We start from the raw sequence: 24,505 nt of genomic DNA, 5'->3' as shown, positions 1-24,505 counted from the left end.
TACAAATATCAAAGTTGAGTTTGTGTCAAAGTGCAGACATGATGAAAAATGTCTGTTTCATTGATTTCCATGCCCTAATAAACACACACATATACATATAAACATATTTACAGTCAGATGTAATGCTTGTAATGGTTCTGTAGTGATTCATTGAGATTTCAAAATCATATTCAGTAAATATCCCATGAGTCCATCTTCAGCCTGATTTCCACTTCCTGCTTTGAGCTCTGTGTGAGTCTGTCTGTACTAGAGATGGACCGATCCGATATTACGTATCGGTATCGGTCCGATACTGAGGTAAATTACTGGATCGGATATCGGAGAGAAATAAAAAATGTAATCCGATCCATTCAATATCAAAAAAGCACCTCAAAAAACTTGCGACACGGCGTAACTCGGCTCATAAGCGTAGCACGTAGGAGGAGTGTGCTCTCGTGAAAAAGCAGCTGTGTGTATTTGTAGCCTCCCTACCAAACCAGCATTTCATCTCCGAGGAAGTTATCCCAGAGAGAAGTAAAGCAAGTGTGTAAGTTCATCTCTGAACGTTAGTAAAGCATTCCCACGTTAAGCTTAACAACCGATATATGGAGGGACTGCCTCTTCTTGCTGCTACTTCAATTGTGAAACTAATTAATGATCAGCTGATCGGCTTTCCTGTCGCGAGTCCGTCTCTCTTCTTTGTTTTTGGCCCACTTTGCACCAGAAAGAGGAAACCAGCGGCTGAACAACAGCAGCACGTTTAACCTTGATAAGCTGTTGTTAGAATTTATTTAATATTACTTTCTACACCAGGATCCTTTTCTACGTAGCTGACGGCTGGTAACTGTGCAGGGGCGGATCTAGCAAAGTTTAGCCAGGGGGGCCGATAGGGCATTAACAGGGAAAAGGGGGCACAAAGACATACTTTTCTTTCTTATTCTCATTTAAAATGTCTAGCTTTTAATAAATAATTATCTGAATCTTACACCCAAAGTTTTAATCTGATGTAAAATGTATAGAAGTCCATTACTGTATATAGTAACTGTTAAGTCTAATATACCCTAGTAAGCTATAGTACTTTTAACTTTGGGAAGATACCATCTGTGCAATCTGCAATTCTGTAGAAGAAAGATGTTGAATCTATCTAATTATTCTTGAAAAATAATTTATTTCTGTGCATTCTTTTTTCCACACTGCATCAAATTAAAGTTGATTACGTCGATTAAGCATCATGAGGTGGGTGGTTCCCTATTTTTTTTTGCTGGGAGTTTGCAACCCTATTAGTTAGGTTGCTTAATATTTCTGCTAAGTACTCTTTAGAATACCAGAATAGGGAGGATGGAGCAGGTTTAAGTTTATTAGATTGATTAGTGTTGCTGAACTATGAAATATTTTGTGTGCAGTGTATTTTTTACATACAGGTATAACAGAATAGCTTTAGTGTTGTTGTTCATTTAAACTTGAGGATGAACTTATACAAAATGCAGGAAGATATTAAAAAAAACAGTTTTATTCATTAAAAAACACACTATATCGGATTCATATCGGTATCGGCAGATATCCAAATTTATGATATCGGTATCGGTATCGGACATAAAAAAGTGGTATCGTGCCATCTCTAGTCTGTACAGTCACATGACCAAGAGTGTGTCAGCAGGAGCTCTGCAGGTTTCAGCGTGAGTGCAGTGAGATGATGATCCAGATGTTTGATTCATCATCTGCATGTTGATTTAAGGTAAATCAATATGATTCATGTGACAGCTGCTGCCACATTAACCCTGTGTTGTCCACACTTAGCTGCAGATGTTCCAGCTGTTTGACATCCGGAAGGACAGAGGGACACTGTTAAGGTTCAGCAGCACAGCTCTAGTGTTGTGTATCCTCTGCAGGTGGAGTGCTCCACTTATGTGGAACAATAAAGTGAAGTAACAAGGTCCAGGAAACCACTGAACTCTCCAAATCCATTTGACATCCAAAAAGAAGGAAATAAAGTGGAAACTTCAAATCAAAGACAAAGTCAAACATCCAAACTCAGCCTTCAGTTCACTGTGTGCACACGCACTCACAGATGGTCACATTTGAGATCTGAGCTGGGAGGAAACTGTTTAACAGCAGCTTCAGTTTCTATTACGTCTTTTCCATTAGTACTTACTCGGCTCGGCTTGGCACAGCTCCACTTGGTTCTTAGGGTTTTCCATCAGGTGCTAGTTCTTGGTACCAGCTACTGTTTTGGTACCTACTCCACCCAGCTTCCAAAAATGTGACATCAGCAGACTACAGGCCATTGATTGGCTGGTCGGTGGTTTTACTCAAGGGCGTAGATTTGGCATGGACGGAAGGGACGTGTCCCCACCAATATCCAGCGATTATTGAATTGTCCCCACCAATAATTTGATCTCTTCAAGTAAAAGAAAAACCCAATGAAAAGAAAGAAAAAAAACGATCTGTCAACGTCTCATTCGCCCAGCGGTGCAGAAAGAGTTAAATTACGTTCTCTACTGGAGTCCTACCTCATGTGACAAATATGGCCAATGTGATTGGCTGTGCCTTTCAGGGAGCTCTGTTTAGTTTTAGCAGCGGCAAGCCTGCGCTGCAAGGAGGAGAGGAGGATGGCAGCACAAAGGAAGAACCTGGATATAAGAAAGTATATTTCAAAGAAACCTGTAAGTCACTTAAAGTCAAGCTCACTCATAAAATGTGTCCGTCATAATAACGTCACAGGCTATGCTAGGCTTTGGCCCACGTCAGTCTAAAACTGTATGTAACCATGAATAACTTGTTTTGGAAACTAACTGCACAACAGGCAGCACTATTAGTTCTCTCAGTCTCAGAGCAGCATTTCTAACTTTGATTCAAACTGTCAGAGAAAACGGAGCCTCGAGCAAGCCAGGATATTAGTTTACAGAGGCTGTTAAAATTATATGTCTAACGTTAAAATGTTGGTGACACAGTATTACATCCTAATGGTACTGACATATTCATAGGGTTAATTTTTGAGACAAAATATCATGAGGTAGTCATGATTTTGCAAATATTCCACCTTGTAGTGCAGTTTGCACAAATTGTTTTAAAAATGCACTCACACTACAAACATCACTGATGAGTCAAGATCTGCACAAAGTGACAGAAACACTGAAGCTGCTACCCATTTTATTCTTATTGTCATGTATGTCCTATTTGTCAGGTGATAGAGAGTAATGGTGATACAAGATCACGGGTGAAATTGGATGATGACTTGTTGGTTCATGACTGTATTTGAAGCACATGTGTGACTGCATGTATTTGGAATGTCTCACTGTTATTTATCAGGTGACAGAGGCAGCTCTGCCATGTTGTAGCTCGGACAGAGGTGAAGAGGCGAGGTCACAGGTGACTGACTGATGATTTGGTGCTATAGATTAACTAGTATTTATTATCATGACAGTTGTTAGGCTGCTGATGTAAATTGATTCATTAGTGTATATTTGACAAAGAATCTGAATTGACATGTCTCACTTTTTATATGGCACGAATCAATGTGTTATTTTATCAGGTGGCAATATGTCCTAGTGCAGTCAAAGGGGAGGAGCCAGGGCCAAAGGGGAGGCACATCAAGCACATAATAATATTTTAATCTGAGGATAAAACACAGGTACTGAGGCTGAAAGAATTTAACATTATATAATTCACATATAAAACTATGAATTGTAATTTTAAATGGTTTAAAAGCATGTAGAATAGGATATGTAGACAAGTATATTTCTCCTTTTTTTTAATCAAGAAGCAAAGACAAAAGGGGAAAAAAAAAGAAACAGGGCAGGGTTTGGTGGTTGAATCATCCGTCCCCACCAATGCCAAAACCAAATCTACGCCGTTGGTTTTACTCGATGAGTCACGAGAGCGTTCCCTTCACCAAAATCAAAAATGCCATTTTAGAAACTCAGCAACGAAGGAAACGGCTCCAAAGAACAATGGTGTGGGGGACGGCACGAGATGTGGGGGGGTTGAGCGGTTGAAGGTTTAGGAGCTGGTTGAACTGGTCCCAGAACTTTGACTGTTTTCATCATTTCTCCACTTTAGAAACCTGTGTTTCCTTCCTAGTGCCGGTGTTTTGTTGAACTGTTTTTGTTCCAAAAATGATCCCAAATATTTGAAAGCCGAGGAATAAAGTTGACGTAAGCAGCACCTGGCAGTCGCCCCTGTCACAAACTGCATCCTGATCCTGGAGGAGGAGGAGCCGGTGGCTTCCTGTCTCCACTGGATCAAAGGAAGCCACGCCCCTCTGTCACAGCAAGTTACTCTGATTACTCTGGAAGCTACTCGTTAAGACCTTGATTCAGGGCAATAGACGAGAAGACTGAAGAAGAAATACAGTGAGAGCATTTCTTTTTAACTGCAGTGGGCAGCAACAAATACTGCAGTTCTAGTACTGCCAGCTCAGGCAAATACTTCACTGTAATACTTCATAATAAGTGTTGGTGCTTTGTGCTGGAGACATAACACAATAAACATGGTAGACTGAGACAGAGACAAAGCAGAAGTTCACACCAAACTAAACGGATATTCAAATGTAGAATCACACAAATGTGGAAATGGAAGTTACATGAAAACATGAAGAAAGTTGAAAGTATTTTGGTTGGACCACTGACAGCTTCCAACACACAGATTTCAAAATAAAAGCTCCATATTTATGGCATTGTTTTTGTGCCACTATTCTGAGCGCACGTAAAAAAATAAATAAATAAATAAAAAAAAATGCAGGTGCAAATGTTGCATTTTGTGGAGAAACTTATTTTGAGCGAAGAAAAGCGAAATCTGAGTGAACAAAGTTCATTGTTGCTCGAAATGACGAAATCCAATATCCCAGAATCCATTTCGTCCAAAACTCAAACGAGGCAGTGGCGGAGGAACACAGAGTGGCGGAGTTTGAAATATTACTCTTTCTGGGTCACAAAATAAACTTTTAAGGTATTTTCATACGAGAATGGTGCTGTGGAAACTTAAAATATCTGCTTGATTTATCAAGACATCACATATTTGCAAAAGTGCTCTTATGTTTTCTGCCTCGTTTGAGTTTTGGACGAAATGGATTCTGGGATATTGCATTTCATCACTTCAAGCTGATTGGAGACCAAAGCAGCCAGTCAGATTTTTTTGCATCCAAGTCTGTGATTGGCTGGTTTTGTGGCACAAATATAACGGTGTACAGAAAGAGTTGAACGCGCACGGGCAGAAATGTTGAGAACGCAAGCAACACATTGCGAGCAAGCGCAAATGCAAAAACTGAGCAAGAGGGGCTGCTATTGTGTGTGTGGATAATAGCAAACACTGAAATACATTTTTTGCACACAGCAATGAATTTTGTTCAGTCCAACAAACAGTAAATGTGATCAGCTTCATTCAAAAACAGAAAGCTAACATATTTGCTGATGTCCTGTCCGGGTTCACACCTGCTGTGTCGCTGTGCTCTCTCACAGCTGTGTCCTACAGAGGAAACATGGTCCAATGCCTCCAGTGGTTCGCAGACTGGATCTGATGTTACTGTACACGCTGTCTTTACCTTCAGACCAGAACCTGCCAACAGAAAAAGACTCAACATGTTTCATGTGTTTGTCAGTGTTTCATTTATCATTTCTGACTGAAAACAGCTTGGCTCATTATGACCTGATCTTTAGGAAATATGAAACATGATTATCTTTCATTAGTTATTAGCTTCACAATCAAAATCTGCTTTTCAGCCCTCAAACAGTTGCTGTTAAACAGAGCAGGAATTTATCACACATCCTTTCCAAACATCCCGCTTTTAGTTTGGATGCTGACATCATTTGACTTTGGAAACAAAAACTACCAGGGTCACAATGATCAGTCTGGCTCTAAGGTGGAACTTATGCACAAGTTGAGTTGATCTTAGTCTAAGACCTCTCAGTCCATTCTGTCCTGGATTACAGGGACGTCTTTCCTGACTCAAGTCATTCACTCATGTCTCTGCAGCTGTTCGGGCTCTTTAGACACATCTTTCACCAATTTTCTTTCCAAAGTCTTTGAAATCTTTGCTTCCTGCCTCTGCCAGGCCTGCTCCATACTAGAGCCCTGCACAGTACTCTTGTTAAATCCCACTCCTGCTCAGTTTCTCACCATTACTGCCCACTCTCACTGTCCTTTTCTATCACTCCTGCCTGCTCCCCAAATATTGTGTCTAGCCCACCCCCACCCTCAGACTCATTGATATCCATGGATTTAACATGATATCAGAACTACTGCCACTACTGTGCTTCACTGTGGGGACGCTGGAAATGATTGATGCTTTCTAAAGAAAACTAGTGTCTTTAGTGTGTTGAAAATCCCTCACTCTGCTAAAATGTTGATAAAAAAAAAACTTGACCGTTGACAGAGGAACAAATCATTTTGTTCTCCTCTGCAGAGCTCAGGTAACATTTGATTTTGTTGTGCCTGAATAAAAAAAGAGACTACAGCTGACAGATTGATTGTGCATCCAAGTTGTTGCTAAGAAAACACATTGATATCATTCAGTTGGTTCTTACCTGCAGACATTTTGGGCAGCATTCATTTCCTATCTGATCCTCTGCTGGAAGACACAAGAGGCTGAGACTGTCATCAGAATGATCTGAATGATCTGAATGGAAAGAAAAAGGTTTGAAAAGGTTTTATTTGTACCATCCACGACTTACAGACTACACTGTACTACTTACAGTAGCGAGGAGTGCTCAGACCTTAGTTACTCATGTATACGTGTCACAGCTTTTGTCATGTTTCGAAACGATTGTAAACAGAACACAGACAGAATTTATAACATTAATAAGTGCTGAGGCAGTTACACACAGTACATTTTTATCTGTAACTTACATTTCCCAGCATGTCTTCATTATCTGTCTGTTTACAAACACACTGGTTTCAGTGGTTTTAGCTCAATTTTTCTCTCACACTAATACAAAATGGTAAACATATCACAATGCTTTTTATATTTTTCAGTTTTTACACAACTAAGCAGCATAAATTGATCAAGATCAGTAAGCTGTTCGTAAACAAGCCTGTTTACAAACAGCTTACTGATCATTATTCATGTTTTCCTGTTAAAGGAAGGTTAAATAGCTGAAATTAAACTTGATTACTGGGTAAGCTCAGTCCCTTTTTTTCACACACAGATACAGTACACTGACACTCAGTGTGTGACACGAACATGTTTCTGTAGCAGTTCTCTGGGATTTGTGGAGGCCAATTCAAGACTGCTGGTTCTTCCTCTTTGCTTTTACTGGATTGGCTGTAGGTTATACTGAAAAATGAAGTTACGTCCAATCAGATGCTTTCCAGATGGTATAACATGGTGGCTCAAAATCTGACGTTTCGGTTCTGCTTTTATAATTTCATCAGTTTAGATTAATCATTCCTTAGTGGTGCCTTATTTGGCTGTGTGATGATGTCATTGGTGCATGATGCATTCCCTTAGCCTGAAATGTATTTGCTGGATTGAGAAATTGGAGCTACTGAAGTAAACATGTTACTGTGAGGCCACAGAGCAAACCGCTGAGTAACAATTTAACTATTTATACATCATATAAAAATTAGATCAACAAATGCAAATGATCAAACCAGCAGCTAGTTTCATGTTTGCTGAGTTTAAAAAAAAAAAGCATAAAGATTAACTTGAAAGTTTTAATCAGATTCTCAGCTAAAAACATTTTCTTCTAAATTCTCAGTATTTATTTATCAGCATTTAATCAAAAAATATTTTATCTCTGTGTCTAAAAAGACTCAAAAATGACTTTCAACAGCAGCTGGCTGATCAGATACTATAGAGATGTAATCTATTACTCTGCTGAGACAGAAGCTCTCTCTGAGATGCACAGAAGCTTCTCAGATGACAGGTGAAACGTTTTCAAGCACCTTAAAGAAGTCCAGACGCTTTTCTTTGCAAGCTCCTTTGACTACGATGACCTGGATGACTGAGAACCTTCACAGACATATTAATTCTTTTACGTCCACACCTACACGGGTATTTTTGAAAAAACACTTTTTTATGCGTTTGGGCCTTTCGTTCACACGTAATCAGCATTTTGAATCACAGAAAACTAAGATTCCAACTCCTGCCAGGTTGAAGATTTTCAAAAACTCAATTTTTGCATTTACATGTGGACGAGGAATACGGAGTTCGTCACACAATATCAAAACAGTGCCTTTTTTCCCATCACACTGTGGGCCACATTATTGTTTACATGACATGAATTTGTACAATGGCGGATAGAAACAAAATACTGTTACTGTTTATCTTAATCTCATTTCATTGTTATGCAGACGACTCACAGATTCAACTATCACTGAAATGTAAATCTGTGAGTCCTCTGAAGGGTTTACTAGACTGGATCATTTTAATGCATGCATGGCTTTAAACTTTCTTAAGTTACATGAACAGAAAACAGAGGTCATTGTGTTTTGTCCCTGTGACCACTAAAATGTGTTAGCAATATTTGAGGAGAAAAGGAGGATTAAGCTGTGAAACATAATTAGTTGGTTTCAGTAAATAAAATTGGTTTTGGTACTTCAATCCAGTTTCTTTTATTTTGTAGAGATTAATTGTCATTAACAAATTGAGACATCAGCTGGAAACTGAAACTGATTTTGCAGGCAGTCTGTGATTGAAGAATACTGTGAGAACATATTCAATTCTCATTAATTCACTTTCTGTCAAAAAAGTCTTAAATCTGCTGTCAGTGACTAATGAGGGATTATTAAAGTGTAAACTTTTTTAAATTTGGTCTTACCGTCCTTACAGATGTGGTGCCAGACAGAAAGCACTGCTCCAAGGTGTGTTTCAAAACACTCAGGTCAAATGACCACGACTAAACAAAGTTTTGATGGTTGGTTTTCACCACAATTTCGACAGATGGCATACCTGCTACTTCTAGTAGTCTGTCCCATTATTTTTATTGCTGAGGATTGTGAAGACCAATACAGACTATTCAATCACTTAAACAGTGGAATCAAAAGTGTAAACAAGTAAATACTATATAAATATATAAATTATATATATAAAAAAGCTATTTTGAATTATAACTGGCATAAAGATGACAGAAAGTGAGAAAGACCGAGACTGGTGTGTCTGTGAAAGTTCTCAGTCATCCAGGTTATGGTAATATAAGGATCTTGGAAAGAAAAAAGTATCTGGACTTCTTTGAGTTTCTTGAAGACGCTTCACCTCCCATCCAAGAAGCTTCTTCTGTTCTAAGACCAATTGATGGAGAGTCCCAGATTTAAGCCCTAATGGCAGTTGTCCCTTACGAGAGTCACATGATTAGGCAGATAATCAATAATCGGTCAATGGCAGCTGTGACTCGCTTTGGTCTCTAGTTTTTGTTTTTGTTTTTTCATCAGAAATTTTTGATTGCCGCATTAAATTGCTTTTTCCTCACTTTAACACGTTACTCACTGGGCTGTCATAAAAAATATATTTATACTCTGAAAAGACACTCAGCGTTCTATTGTTCAAACGCTGCTGGAAGAAGAAGAACAGAGTGATTGCAGATGTTTGTGTTTCAACTAAACGGGGCAATTAGAAGAAATAAACCATCGGGCAGCCTTCCAGCTGTTCGAGGAGAGATTTGGGGATTTCCGAGGTGCACCTGAATGCAGCGTCGGTCTTTTTCTCTGAAGTGTAGCTGTAGAGACCGCAGTGTGTTTGTAACAGGGCCGTGGTTTGTGGACCCCTCTCTTCGCGCTTCCTTCTTTCTCAAAGTTTCATGAACTTTGTGTTGCATGTAATCGTCTCAGTGTGAAGCTCCATCTGAAGGTAATGTTAGCAGTCTGTAATGTTTTCCTGGCTAACATCAGCTGTGTGCAGCTTATATCCAGCACAAAATTACCGCTCCACTGTTCACGGTAACGGACTCACAGCTGGACCAACGAGGCCGAGCGCTAAACGCTCTTCCTCTTTTTAGTGTATGTGTCTGTAGAACATAAAAAGTCAAATTAGTTGTGGTATTACAATTTTTCCATGTTGAAGCCTGGAGTTCAATAACCTATCGTCAGTTTCTGGAAGTTTAGTTATTGGTGAGTTTATCTACAGTAATAGTTTCAGTAAGAACTGCGCACTGAATTATTATTTTCATCATCTTTAAATGTTATGCTGTGACGAATGGTCTCCTGGAAATGGCAGAGATTAGAAAGAAAACAGTTTTACATTTCCAGTTTTCTTAATGTCAGGATGTTACTGCACATGCACAAAGGCAGTGAACAGTCAAACAGCAGGTTTGTCATGAATAAATGAGGCTTCAATAACACAAAGGACAGGGAGACAAGGGAGAAGTAAATGAATTACGCAAATCAGTGAAGCATTTGAAAGAGTCCAAACAGTTGTGGATGTTATTTTTCATCCATAAAAGTCTTACATTTTTATTATGGGTAAAGCACAAAGTTTAAAAGAGGAGGAGAGAGACAGAGAAACAAGTCAACATGATGTGATGCGTTATACTGTCATGGAATATGGATTTTCTCCAGCGTCCTTGTAGAATAACTTATGTTACAATTACTTCATTTGTTGAAGTGAAATCATACCATGTTTTTTTTAGCTGGAAACAACATGTTTATGTAATTGCCAGTTAAAAGAGAGAGCGAGGAACGCGGAGAAAGGATTCTACAAGAGCCGGAAGAACCAGGTGAGCAATGTAAAGATGAAATCAATAAGTGTTTAGCCAAAAAATAAAGATTTACATGCATGCACAATACTTTGTGTGCATTTCAGTAGCACACTTGAATTGGGGTAGATGATACTTTGAGTATTTAAAATAGAGGTGATGGTATTTGACAGATGGCAGACTGATTTTCAGGGTCTGTCATGAACAATGCTATTTAAGTTTCTTGATGAGTTGGTGGACTGTCCTTATGTGGTTAAGAGGTTGTGCTGTGTATGCTTTTTCTATTATCTTGTTTTCTTTTAACTTTCTTTGGAAAATTCTGGCAAATGCAACTGAGCCTTTGCCTCAGGTTAGTTCCAGGCTAAAACAGATCCATTCAACGAAAATCTGGCTATCCATTCTGAAATATCCGTAGACACAACAACAGCTTCAAAACCGTTGCTTTTGAAAGTAACACTGTAAAATGTACTGAGGTTTGCAGAGTTATAAAGGGCTGAAAACATTTGCCTGCTACCTACTCAAAATGCATTTTGGAATATGCTTAAAAATATTTGAACCACAAAAAGCCCTGAAAAAATGTAGATTCTAGAACTGTATTCAGCGATAATTTGTAAAGAAATAACAATGAAGGTCATTTTTAGCTTTCAGTGCATGGTGGTTTTTGCGGCTCAGCGTGTAGGGCGTTATGCAGATAAATGTGCCAGATCTTTCGGGTGACAATTTGCAGCACAGACTCAAACCTTACCTTGCTGTGGTACTTACCAGATATCATGACCTGCTCTGGCATTTGGAGTTGATAGCTTGGCTGTTTGGAGGTGATTCTATAAACAGAGGTGAATTCTTCTTAAGTAGCACAAGATAGTGTGTGTACATTTTGAAGGCTTGTAATGTGGCAGCTTTAAACACATCTGTGTTAACTGAGCACATAATCAAATGTTAGACTCACTTTACCACAGTGACTGCTTCCAACTCTGCCTGTCATCACTGTCAAACATTACATGTGTTTAACATCTCCCTGGATCTGTTCTGTTCGCTTCTCTTTTCCCTTTATTTTACAGTGGAATGGTTACTCTCTCTTTCCATCTTTAACACACACACATACACACACATACACACACATACACACAAACTGAGTCACTGGACTGGTGGTTGAATAAAATAAATTGTGATGAATGTGAGTGATGCCCAACGATATTTTTTATGCACTCTTTTATGTAACACTTACTTAGACTTAGACTTACATCCTCCCGCGCCGATCAGTGCATCGGGCGACAAGAGAACGCCATCGAACTCGGTCCATCGCGGCAGTTGCTGCTTCATCCCATGACAGTTCGACTGAGCGTAAGTCCTCAATAAACGTACTCCTCCATGTTATTTAGAGTCTTCTTCGCCGTCTCTTTCCATTCCTTGGATTCCACTGAACTGCGACACGGCCAGGTCTCGGGTTCGGTAGCCGAAGGATGTGACCGGCGAATCTGAACCGAGGCTTGGTGACTTGGACGTGGAGCGGCTCTATTCCCGCACAGCGATATACTTCCTCCTTGGTAACGTGATCCCGATATGTGATCTTGAGCAGCCGTCAAAGGCAACGCTGTTGGAAGACGTCAAGATTGCGGTTGATCTTAACAGTCGATTTCCAAGTCTCCGCTGCGTACAGTGCCATCGGTATAACAATGGTCTTCAGAAGCTGCAACTTGGTTGGTAACAGCAGTGCAGTGGTCATCCATATAGGTCGTAGTCTTTGAAAGGCTGCCCATGCTTTCCCAATTCGGCACTTGACGTCATGCTCCGCGTCCCCGTCACTGCTGAGAGTGCAACCCAGGTACGTGAACCTGTCCACCTCTTCTAGCTGCTGCTGATTCACAGTGACCACTGTGTTTGATGGTGCAGTGTAACCAACTCACATGATCTTCGACTTCTCACCGCTGATCCTGAGTCCTATTGGGGCTGCTTCGCTTTCCAAAGATGGGGTTGTTTGCTAAAGAGCTCGGAGCATTGGTGTGAGTTTTATGTAACAGGCAAAATGTAACAGTTTGTCTTCATGATAGTTATCATGCAGTTAAAGTAATTATCAAAACTGTGATTTTAAAAACGTCCACTTTTTTGGTTAAACATAAATAACTGTGTGTTGTTTCAGCAGGAACTCAAATTTGTGTCACCTGAGAGGTGTGCAACTAACTCTCAGTCAGAGTTAACAGGTTTCACATGACAGTTCAATTCAGTCTAACTGAAGTTTAGTTATACAGCACCAAATCACAACAACAGTCACCTCAAGTTGCTTTATATTGTAACCAGTGTTGGGCAAGTTACTTTGAAAAAGTAATTCAATTATAGTTACTAGTTACTTCTTCAAAAAAGTAACTGAGTTAGTAACTGAGTTACAATATTCTAAAAGTAATTAATTACTTGGAAAAGTAACTATTGTGTTACTTAAAAAAAAACAAAAAACGTTTAACCCCCTGGGGTCCAGGGTATAATTGGCCATTTTTTTTACTACTCTTGATTTTCTCTCCACATTTTACCTTTAAAAACTATTTGCTTTGTCTTGTTTGGTATCATTCTTTTTAGCACAACCTCGCGTGCCTGAATTTATAGTTATGTTCTCATTTTGTCATACTGTATAACCAGAATTGATCTAAAATCAGACAAAAACCATAAAATCAGAGTAGAAAAAGTTATATTTTTACTGTAACAACCACAGACATGTTTAATGAATCATATTTCATAACTTCAAATGCAAATATTAATTGTCACTTTTAAAATCCTACGCACAAGTTTTGCAAACAACAAATTTATTTGCATCCATTTCCCTTGATTTTTTAAATAACCATTTCAAACTATTTACAGAACAATCAGCTGTTCTTCAATAAGATGCCACACAAATTATTTGTGCCACTCCAAAAAAATATTTCTGTCCACTACAAAGGAGAACATCACAGCCTGATACCTGCAGGTCTGACAGCAGCAGGTGTATCACTGCTGTTTCTACCTGGAGACAGCAGTTGCCTCATTGTTCTGACACACAACACAAAACTATCCACAACACTACACACTAACTACACAAGACAACACATTAACTACACACTCCAAACACGCTAAACGTCACAAATCTCACATCTCAAAACTCGCACTCTCTCTTTTTTTCTGCTCTCTCTCTCTCTCCCTCGCCGATACTCCTAAAACGTATATATTGTTTATCATGACTCTGGTTTTACGTGGCCTATCAACACAATTTAAAAACTGGCACCTTGTTGCTTTGTCTTTAAGTGGTCACGTGATTGGCTTACCACGACTACTTTATTCTTCCTCAGTCAAACAGCAGCACTTGATTGTTTTGCCCCCTGAGCTCCAGGTGTTGTGCTAGACAGTGATCGTGATTACCGTCCGCGGGAGCGCGCAGCTGCTTAAAGCTGTAGCGTCCAGATTACTTACAGCTACTTCCTGCAGCTGATATAAGATGCGGTAAACTGAACACAGTTTCAACCGTCTGTTTGTTGAAAAATAGTAACGGACCGCGTTTCCTTGTTAGTAACTGTAACGGCGTTGTAACGATAGGAATAGTAATTAGTTAGATTACTCGTTACTGAAAAAAGTAACGCCGTTACTTGTAACGCCGCTATTCCCATCACTGATTGTAAGGTAGACCCTACAATAATACAACAGTTAAAGCCCCAACAATCATATGACCACCTATGAGCAAGCACTCTGACAAAATTGAGAAGGGAAAACTCCCTTTTGACAGGAAGAAACCTCCCTCAGAACCAGGCTCAGGGAGGGGCAACCATCTGCTTGGATTGGTAGGGGTCAGAGCATGGAGACAAAAGCTTGAAAATATTTGTGAAGTCAAATATTGTAAATATCTTAAAGATTAGAACTGGGAAGATCAAATATTATGTATTTGGTAAAGTTAAAATTCACATCGGCAGTAATTGTTAAGTCAATTGGAGTTTGCTTAAATTAATATTGAATTGGTGTGTAACTTTGCCAAAAGAATGTCAGACTGTAGGTTTTTTTCTGGCCATCTCCTCAGTTGGATCAGGAGTGACTTGTTTAGCTGCATAAATCTATTAGCTATTAAATAACAGAAAGATGAACTGAGCAAGAAGAACAGTCTGAGGTTTCTCTGTTTAATAATCCATTTTATTCTAGTCTGTTACATTAAGTGCACATAGCAGCAGCTTAGCAACCACACTTCCTGTCATTTCCACTTCTCCGAACTCACATATGGGACAAATGCTAAACCACTAACTAAACAACCGCTAATAGAAACGTGGCGGTAACCACAGGAAGTGCACCATTTTGATGAAAGCACCTCTTGTGTTGACACAGGCAAGTATGTAGAAATGGGTTCCTTCTTGTCTTTGTGGGTTTCAATGAGGGTGGTCTGACCTGTTACTTTGTACAGCACGCACAATACAGGAAAAAGCTTCTATGAAACTGAATCTTCCAAAATGTGCTTTAAATTAAAAATGTACCAAGTTGGTAATAGTAATGAGCCAACATTCAGTCCATAGTTAGAGATGACTGTGAGGTTCTTAAAATGAATTTTAATAAAACATCCTGTTAAAACTGTATCTCTATTTAATAGCAGCATGGTCATTAAAAGCACTTGATGCTGCATCTGTGCAGAGATTAAAAAAGAAAGGTTTCTCTACTTTAGTCACATTCAGTTCTCCTACATGTTCAGATGGTGGATCCTCTTTGAATCCTGGATCAGCCAAAATGTTTGAAAATATTGTTCGGACATGTTGAATTGACTTAATGTTAATTAACAGAAACTTCCAGTCACAGTGAATTAGTGTCTGTCAGTAAATGTATTATATGTGTCTGTGTGTTTGTGTGTGTGCTGACCTACAACTTCATGGCTCCATCTAGTGGACTGATAGTAGAAGTAGAGCAGCTGATGGCAGCTTCCTCTGCCTCACGCTGCTGTCTGACTGCATTCAGCTGACACTGAGATGAAGCAGGAAAGAAGCAGCTGATATTTGGACAGCACACATGATGGAAAGGAGGATTTCAGTTGATGTGCACATGAATGATTTGTGTTTCCTCTGCAGGTGAAGGTAGAAAGTGTGTGTGAGCTGAATTGAGCAGCATGGATCAGTGTGAGGACAGAGAGGAGGGAGTCCCTCCCTCTAAAAGCACTCTGTGTGGGGAACATGAGAGCCAGACCAAAGCTCAGAGGTGAGATGACCATCTCTAACTGTCCATGACTCTTCTCCATGTCACAGCTCAGCACTCACATCACTGCTCCATCATTATTCACAGGAACCAACCTGGACCTGAATCCAAACAATTTAAAACACACCAACTCTCTGCTGCAGAGAAGTGAAGTATTAGGAACTCTCAGCAAATTAACTGCTTGATGTTGTTGGATATAAACTGCAGTGTAAACATGTAATTCTCTCGATCACATTTCAACTCATTCTCCAGTTAAGTGAAAGAAAAAACTACGTTTCCTGCACAGAAATTATTTTTACTTATAAAACAACCCAAGCATCATTTTAGTATTTTTTTTCTTTTAATCTTAAAAAAAAAAAAAAAATTTCTCATGATTGATTAAACTCAGGCAACAGTTTTAAATCTGTTTTTGACAGAAAACAACAGCAGACTGCTGTGTATGACTTCAATGGTAATGGTTTTCTTTCAGGAAATAAAAACACATGGTGGTTTGTTTTCTGAGGAAACCAAACGTGAGCTGTTCCAGTCAATCAATAGTCAACATAAACATTTAAATTTGTCTTCAAGCAAAACAGTGATCCAGATTTTATCTGAAGTGATTCTTCATCATTTGCAGACATTACAAAGCAAAAACCACTCCAACAAGGCACTCTCCATTTTAGTCCACTCTGAAAATCCACCAAATAAAAATGTAACTCCAATCTGTTAAAATGTTGAAAAGGCAGTTTCATCTTCATCTACCATTAAATCTGTTCCAATCACAACTCTTATTTACCCTGGACATACTCTTTTCCATTTCATTGAGCTTACTCCAGAATTTGTCTTTGTCTTTTCTAAATCATATCTACTTGTGGGGCATATGCACTGACATTATCACCCCTTGGATTTTTAACTTCAAATTCCTCCCTCAAGATTTCCTCGTGGCCTTGCTTTTTCCCCTTCATTCTCTCCATCATTTAAGCCAGCTATATATTTTTTACCGGTCATACCCATATGGAAAAGATATATATAAATCTTAAAAAGTTGGTATCTGTCTTGTGTGAAACTTGTATGAAAAGCATACAAGAGTGAAAACAGATATAAGATCCCTTGAAAAATTATATAATGAAACTTGTATGTTTTGGATACTTACTAAAACAATATATGAAAGTAATGAGAAAGTGGCCACTTTCATGAGTAAATCATATACGTTTTTACTATTTCTTTTCCATATGGGTAGTTAATACATTTGAAGTCCTCACTTTCATGTCCACTGTCCAGCCTTTCATTCTCTCTCGCTTCCTCCTAACGTGCCTCCCCTGTCTGCTATTCCTTTGTCTTCATCCAGCAGTATCACAGTTTTGACTGACAACTTGTTGGCAATGGCATCGAGGGCGGTTGTTGTTAACCTTGGCTCTGACTAATGGAAAATCTGAAAATCTGAATTTTTAGAACAGTTTCTAACACAGATATGAAGTTTGACTTACTTGTTCTGCATTGGAAACCACAGCAAAATACAAGAGTGTCCTCAGTGGCCCGAAGAGAGAGGGATGCCACACCGAGGATTTGGACAAGTGTGAGTAATTTGTCTGACAGACGACTCACCCAAGCAGAGAAAAACATCCCTGCTAAAGGGTTAAATTCTGCTTTGATGCCGAGACAAATCCCGCTAGTGGAACTGATCACAGCCACAGAAACAGCAATTTGAAACAACAACATTGCAGGCGTGGAAGCAGAGCAACTACGGACTAAAGTTTCAGCCTGTCTCAGCAATGCAAAGCCCCCTGAATCTAACATCACAATTGAGGAGAGGAAGGCATTTGCATTACTCAGTGATGACAACATTATCATCCTTCCAGCAGACAAGGGTAGGGACACGGTTTTGCTAAACCATAAACAGTATCATGAGAAAATTTTGTCACTACTTAGTGACAAAATTTTGTCACTGCTAAGTGACAAATTTTGAATTTGTCAATGCTAAGTGACAAAATTCTGAAATGAGACCCAGAAAGTGGCTACAAGAAAAGGGTGATAGATTGTCTGAAGCAGTTAGAACAAGACAATACTATTGACCGGACCTCATACCACAGGCTATACCAAGAGGAATCTACACCAAGTCTGTATGGTTTACCAAAGATGCATAAACAGGGTGTACCTTTAAGACCAATTGTGTGTATGATCAACTCGGTCACCTATAACATCTCTAAGTTTCAACCTCAGGACTCCACCGTCTATTTACACCTACAGGCCAGTGGACACTCTATCAATGATAAAGATGTACACATCCTGGACAGGGAGGAACGCTGGTTTGAACACGGAGTCAAGGAACTGACCTCACAGCCCATTGTTCATTCAGTGGGCTGGTTTCAGTCATTATGCAAATGTACTGTTTATAAGATTGGGGAAACCTGCAGTCAGCTGAGACTGAAGAAGTCACTTGGATGAGTGACGAAACGTTTCTCCCACTGAAAACACTGCGTCCAGATGACCGAATCAACATTTTGGGACACAGATATTTGCTTCCAAAAAGTTACATTAAACACCTGAAAACTCTTAACAGCTTTGGGAATTACAGAGGCAGATGTCTTAGAAACAAGCAATCTTGTCTGCTTTTCCCTGTGCTTCCCTGAACTGATTTTTAGTTCCCTGTTGCACTGCAATTCAGTGATTTCAGTGGGGACAATCCACATCAGCTGAGAAGGGATCTGCAAGCAGCTGGGAAGTGTCACCGCATGCCTTCAAGTCAGCAAATCATGTTTCAAACTCTCATTGCAGGATTTCAATAGCAGACAGATGAGTTTTGCATAGTTTCAGTTTTGTGGAGAAGGCTTTCACACTCTCATAGCCCACTATGATGAGCTGTCCAAATCCTGGCAGCTTTAAGTTCAGAATGTTTAGCTCGTGTGTAATGTTCACAAGAAATGCCATTATCCATTTTGAATCATCCAATTCAAGAACATCCGGTTTAAAACTTCAATGAATATCTTGAATTTAGCTTTTAACTCAAAAAATCTCCTCAACACACCCCTTCCTGTGCTAATGCACATCAGTAAAGTACCATACAAGAGGGTGTAAACCTCTGGACCTGATGTAATTTACACATTTCAGGATTACAGACATGACTTCAAGCATTTTCTGCACAGTGCTTGTTGGTGTTTAATGCAGTGCAGAGCCATTGCTGGATCTGGATCTTTTGCTTTGGTTTGGCCATATATGGAACACAAACTTAGCTCTTCTGTCAACTCTCCATGAGCCAGGAGTTTGTGACATCTGCTTTGAAGTTTACTCAGGATATGTATTTTGAATTTTTCTTCAGTGAATTAGGAGAAAACAGATCAAACATCCAGTGTACCAATATTAATTCCCATTCCTCTATGTTGTAAGACATTAAATTGTTGCAGTTTACTGAAAGTATTAGATATCCCACAATACTAATGTTAATGTTGGTTATTGAAAAAGTGTTGTTTTTTTAAATGCTTTAGATTGTGACACTTAAAGTTAGTATAAAATTGATTTCATAAGTTATTGTACAAATGAAAATAATCAGAGGTTGTCAGATGAGAGGTACTCACAGATATTTCATGGACTGGCTCCCCAGTTACTTGTCAGCTGTAACATACTAATCAGCCTGGTTTGGAAGGCTGATGTTAAGGTGCTGGAAGAGAGACTGGCCAGTTACTGAATGGTAAATATTTTTTTTCTGGTTTTCTACCAACTTCTACTTATTCACATGTTATTGAAACAGTGATACGCAACAAAACACTCTTCGTACTTGAACTCAATACAATTCACTAAGCTGTTGAGTCTCAGTGGATTCAGACGGACTAGTAAATTTTTACAACTATAGGGAATCATCTTAATCACTATCTTAAAAGGTCACTTTTTAAATTTTTACTCTGTGCTTGAACTAATTCTTCATAGTTCCTCCACAGTATGGACCAGGAGAGCTCTGCCCAGCAGCATCAAACACACCTGGACTCCATATTTATGGTCTGTACATGTACAACAACTACTTTCACATCTATTCTGTTCACAGTCATCTCCATGCTGCTCTTTGTAGACCAGTGGATTATCAGTGTGTCCAACGTGGATCTGATGTTTGGATCCATGATTTCAGTCTGCTTGGGTCATTCATCATGTATTTTGTTCCAGCTGCTGGAGGACAACATCATCACTTTTGTGAAGAACGAGCTGAAGAAGATCCAGAAGGTTTTGAGTCCAGATTACCCAGAATGCTTAGACAGTCAGAGGAGCAGCAGCAGAGAGGCATTTATAAAGATCACACTGAACTTCCTGAGGAGAATGAAGCAGGAGGAGCTGGCTGACCGTCTGAAGAGCAGTAAGAGGATTTTTCTAAAGATTTAAGCTGCTGGATAAATGGGACATTTTACTGATGTCTCAATTCAATTCAATTTTATTTATATAGTGCCAAATCACAACAAAAGTCGCATTAAGGCGCTTTATATTGTACAGTAGATCGCACAATAATAGATACAGAGAAAAATCCAACAATCATATGACCCCATATGAGCAAGCACTTTGGCGACAGTGGGAAGGAAAAACTCCCTTTTAACAGGAAGAAACCTCCAGCAGAAACAGGCTCAGGGAGGGGCGGGGCCATCTGCTGCGACCGGTTGGGGTGAAAGAAGGAAAACAGGATAAAGACATGCTGTGGAAGAGAGACAGAGATTAATAACAGATATGATTCGATGCATGCAGAGAGGTCTATTAACACATAGTGAGTGAGAAAGGTGACTGGAAAGGAAAAACTCAATGCATCATGGGAATCCCCGGCAGCCTACGTCTATTGCAGCATGACTAAGGGAGGATTCAGGGTCACCTGGTCCAGCCCTAACTATATGCTTTAGCAAAAAGGAAAGTTTTAAGCCTAATCTTGAAAGTAGAGATAGTGTCTGTCTCCCGAATCCAAACTGGAAGCTGGTTCCACAGAAGAGGGGCCTGAAAACTGAAGGCTCTGCCTCCCATCCTACTTTTAAATACTCTAGGAACAACAAGTAGGCCTGCAGAGCGAGAGCGAAGTGCTCTAATAGGGTGATATGGTACTACCAGGTCATTAAGATAAGATGGGGACTGATTATTTAAGACCTTGTATGTGAGGAGCAGGATTTTGAATTCAATTCTGGATTTAACAGGAAGCCAATGAAGGGAAGCCAAAACAGGAGAAATATGCTCTCTCTTTCTAGTCCCTGTCAGTACTCTTGCTGCAGCATTTTGGATCAGCTGAAGGCTTTTCAGCGAGTTTTTAGGACATCCTGATAATAATGAATTACAGTAGTCCAGCCTGGAAGTAATAAATGCATGAACTAGTTTTTAAGCATCACTCTGAGACAGGATATTTCTAATTTTAGAGATGTTGCGCAAATGGAAGAAAGCAGTCTTACATATTTGTTTAATATGTGCATTGAAGAAAATATCCTGGTCAAAAATGACTCCAAGGTTCCTCACAGCATTACTGGAGGCCAAGGTAATGCCATCCAGAGTAAGAATCTGGTTAGATACCATGTTTCTATGATTTTCAGGGCCGAGTACAATAACCTCAGTTTTATCTGAATTAAGAAGCAGAAAGTTAGCGGCCATCCAGGTCTTTATGTCTTTAAGACATTCCTGCAGTTTAACGAATTGGTGTGTGTTACCTGGCTTCATGGATAGATAGAGCTGCGTGTCATCTGCATAGCAGTGAAAATTTATGCTATGTCTTCTAATGATGCTGCCTAGGGGAAGCATGTATAATGTAAATAGAATTGGTCCTAGCACTGAACCCTGTGGAACTCCATAATTGACCTTAGTGTGTGAAGAGGACTCTCCATTTACATGAACAAATTGGAGTCTATTAGATAGATATGATACAAACCACTGCAGTGCAGAACCTTTAATACCTACAGCATGTTCTAATCGCTCTAATAGGATATTATGGTCAACAGTATCAAACGCAGCACTGAGGTCTAGCAGGACAAGCACAGAGATGAGTCCACTGTCAGAGGCCATAAGAAGATCATTTGTAACCTTCACTAAAGCTGTTTCTGTGCTGTGATGAGCTCTGAAACCTGACTGAAACTCTTCAAATAAGCCATTCCTCTGCAGATGATCTGTTAGCTGTTTGACAACTACTCTTTCAAGGATTTTTGATATGAAAGGAAGGTTGGAGATTGGCCTATAATTAGCTAAGACAGCTGGGTCTAGAGATGCTTTTTAAGTAAAGGTGTAACTACACTGTGGTACATAGCCGATTATTAGAGATAGGTTGATCATATTTAAGATCGAAGCATTAATTAATGGCAGGATTTCTTTGAGCAGTTTTGTAGGAATGGGGTCTAAAAGACACGTTGATGGTTTGGAGGAAGAAATTATTGAAGTTAACTCAGAAAGATCAATTGGAGAAAAAGAGTCTAACTTAACATCAATGGTGCTAAAAGTAGCTGTAGATAATATTACATCTGTGAGATGATTATTGGTAATTTTTTCTCTAATGATAAAAATTTTATTTGTGAAGAAGTTCATGAAGTCATTATGTGTGCCTATGCCAAGAGGCACACATATTACTATTCCTCGGATTTATTATGTGAGCCTATGCCAAGAGGCACACATATTACTATTATTATTCTCCAGTTTCCGCCTGAAATTTTGCAGCGAATCTCGCCCCGCAGTTTTGAGACAAGCTTCATATATGTTACCTCATTTTGTGCGGCCGGATCTGGAATGGTGTGCTATGACTTTTGGTGTTTATGAATTTTATAGTTTTTTGAATATTAATATTTTAGTGAAAATTTTCCCGCGCTCCTCTGCCGAACAGTTTTGACATTAGGGTTACATATGTTAGATCATTTTGTGCGGCTGGAGCTGGACTATTATGTCATGACTTTTGGTGTTCATGACTTTTATAGTTTTTTAAATATTAATATTTTAGTGCAAATTTAGGCCAATTCATCTTTTGGCGCCAAATAAACAGACTTCATTTGTGGTGTGTTGGCGCCATCTTTTGGTCCCATTGAAACAAATTTCAAACTTCATTTGTGGTGTGTTGGTTCTCTCTAGTGGTATGCCGGGAGTGGTACAGCCTGTCTACCCTTATTTGGATACCGTAATGATGACAATATCAATGGCGCGCACAGCCTCGCTGCTTTCAGGAACCATTGGAGGCTTTAAGGTTGCGCGAACCATTGAATAGTTACGGTAAACACAATGGCTTCTATGCTTGGTGGAAAACTCCATATCCCACAATTCATAGCACACCTCTGCAGAGTAAACAATGGCGGCCACCACTTCGTTTTATATGTCTTTTATTAGTGTTTCTAGGTCACAAAATAAACTTTTAAGATATTTTAAGGCGAGAATGTAGGTGTGTAAACTTCAAATATCTGCTTGTTTTATCAAGACATCCCATTATTAGCGACAGTGCTCTGACGACCTCGGTCCTGCCTGACAGCTAGCCGGCTACCTAGCTAGCTGCCGCACTTGGCTGCAAATGGACAGCGAGGGGACTCTCTCTCTCCTTTCACCTCCCCGGTCTCTCGCAAATGCTCGCACAGAATCGGAGTTACAGCTGGATGTGGAAAAAATAACTGAGTTGTTTGGTGGTGCTATAATGCGGAGCTACAACAGTGGGCAGCTATCCACCGGTGTATGACAGAAAGGACATGCCGCGACCGCCGATCGACCGGTGTTTGCTAATGCGGAGGTCAATCGTGGCTCAGGGAAAGCGAAGGCAGGAGCGTGAGGTGAACTGAATTTCAGGTAAGAAGTTATGACCTGCACTCTATTTGGGTCAGATATAAACCGAGTTTAGGTGTAGTTTATTTAGCAGCAGTTCTCTTATGTGTTGCTGATAGCCGGCTAGCTAGCTAGCGCCGCTAGCATAGTTAGCTAGCACCGCTAGCGACCCTTCGTGAAAAAGCACCCAGGCTTGGCTTATATTGAGGCGGGTGAAACTCGTGTCAGCACCCGGTCGCTCGCCGACAGTATGTGTTTTAGCTGGACTTATTTTTCGTTTATATGGGCCGATGATGCTGGAAACCGAAGGCAGGAGCGTGAGGTGAACTGAATTTCAGGTAAGAAGTTATGAACTGCACTCTATTTGGGTCAGATATAAACCGAGTTTAGGTGTAATTTATTTTCGTTGACCTTTTACAATCGTACTGCCACGGGAGTTTATATACAGCTGTGTGCGCACTAAGTTACTGACGTTGGACTTTATTTTATTCATTAGGGTTAGTTCATAGAGTTGCCGTGCCGTACAAACGGAATCGTCCCACATTCAGAGAAAACATTATGATTTATTCTGTCGTTACGAAGCCTCCCCTGTCATTCTCTCGCGTGTTGAAACGTCAATCATGAAACTGATCAATGATCGGCTGTTCGCTCTTATTTATCGCACTAAACAACAGCAGCACGTTTAAGCTTGATCAGCTGTTGTTAGAATTCTTTTGATTTTAATTTCTAGTATCAGCTGATGTTTGCTGGAGCATGAAGATGAAATCAGGAGATGTCCTTACTGAATCATCAGAGCTGAACTGGTGATGGAGAAACAGATTTACACTTTAGGTGACATGAATGAGTTGAAGGGAAGTTATGAGTTGTTTCTGAGAGACAAAGACCAAGCTCCTTTTTTGTGTAGCTGACAGCTGGTAACTGTGCAGGGCGGATCTAGCAAAGCTTTTACCAGGGGGGGGGGGCAGCTAGGGCATTAACAGAGAAAGGTGGACACAAAGATATACTTTTCTTTC

The 24,505-nt window shown here is 39.7% G+C and overlaps 1 protein-coding gene and 1 long non-coding RNA gene across 2 annotated transcripts in view; both read left to right on the top strand.

Moving 5' to 3' along the window:
• The window catches only part of LOC102082314 (protein NLRC3-like), a 441,947-nt gene that overhangs the window by 401,276 nt on the left and 16,166 nt on the right, over positions 1-24,505 (top strand). The gene's annotated exons all lie outside the window — the stretch shown is intronic.
• LOC109201170 (uncharacterized) lies at positions 9,639-15,712 on the top strand. The gene is made up of 3 exons (XR_002061177.2): positions 9,639-9,760; positions 10,539-10,625; positions 15,662-15,712. It is a non-coding gene; the product is annotated as an uncharacterized LOC109201170 (long non-coding RNA).

The sequence above is a fragment of the Oreochromis niloticus genome, linkage group LG3 (genome assembly GCF_001858045.2).
Source record: "Oreochromis niloticus isolate F11D_XX linkage group LG3, O_niloticus_UMD_NMBU, whole genome shotgun sequence".
Classification (NCBI taxonomy): domain Eukaryota; kingdom Metazoa; phylum Chordata; class Actinopteri; order Cichliformes; family Cichlidae; genus Oreochromis; species Oreochromis niloticus.
Note: the sequence above shows the minus strand (reverse complement) of the source record. Positions and strands in the feature narration are given on the sequence as shown.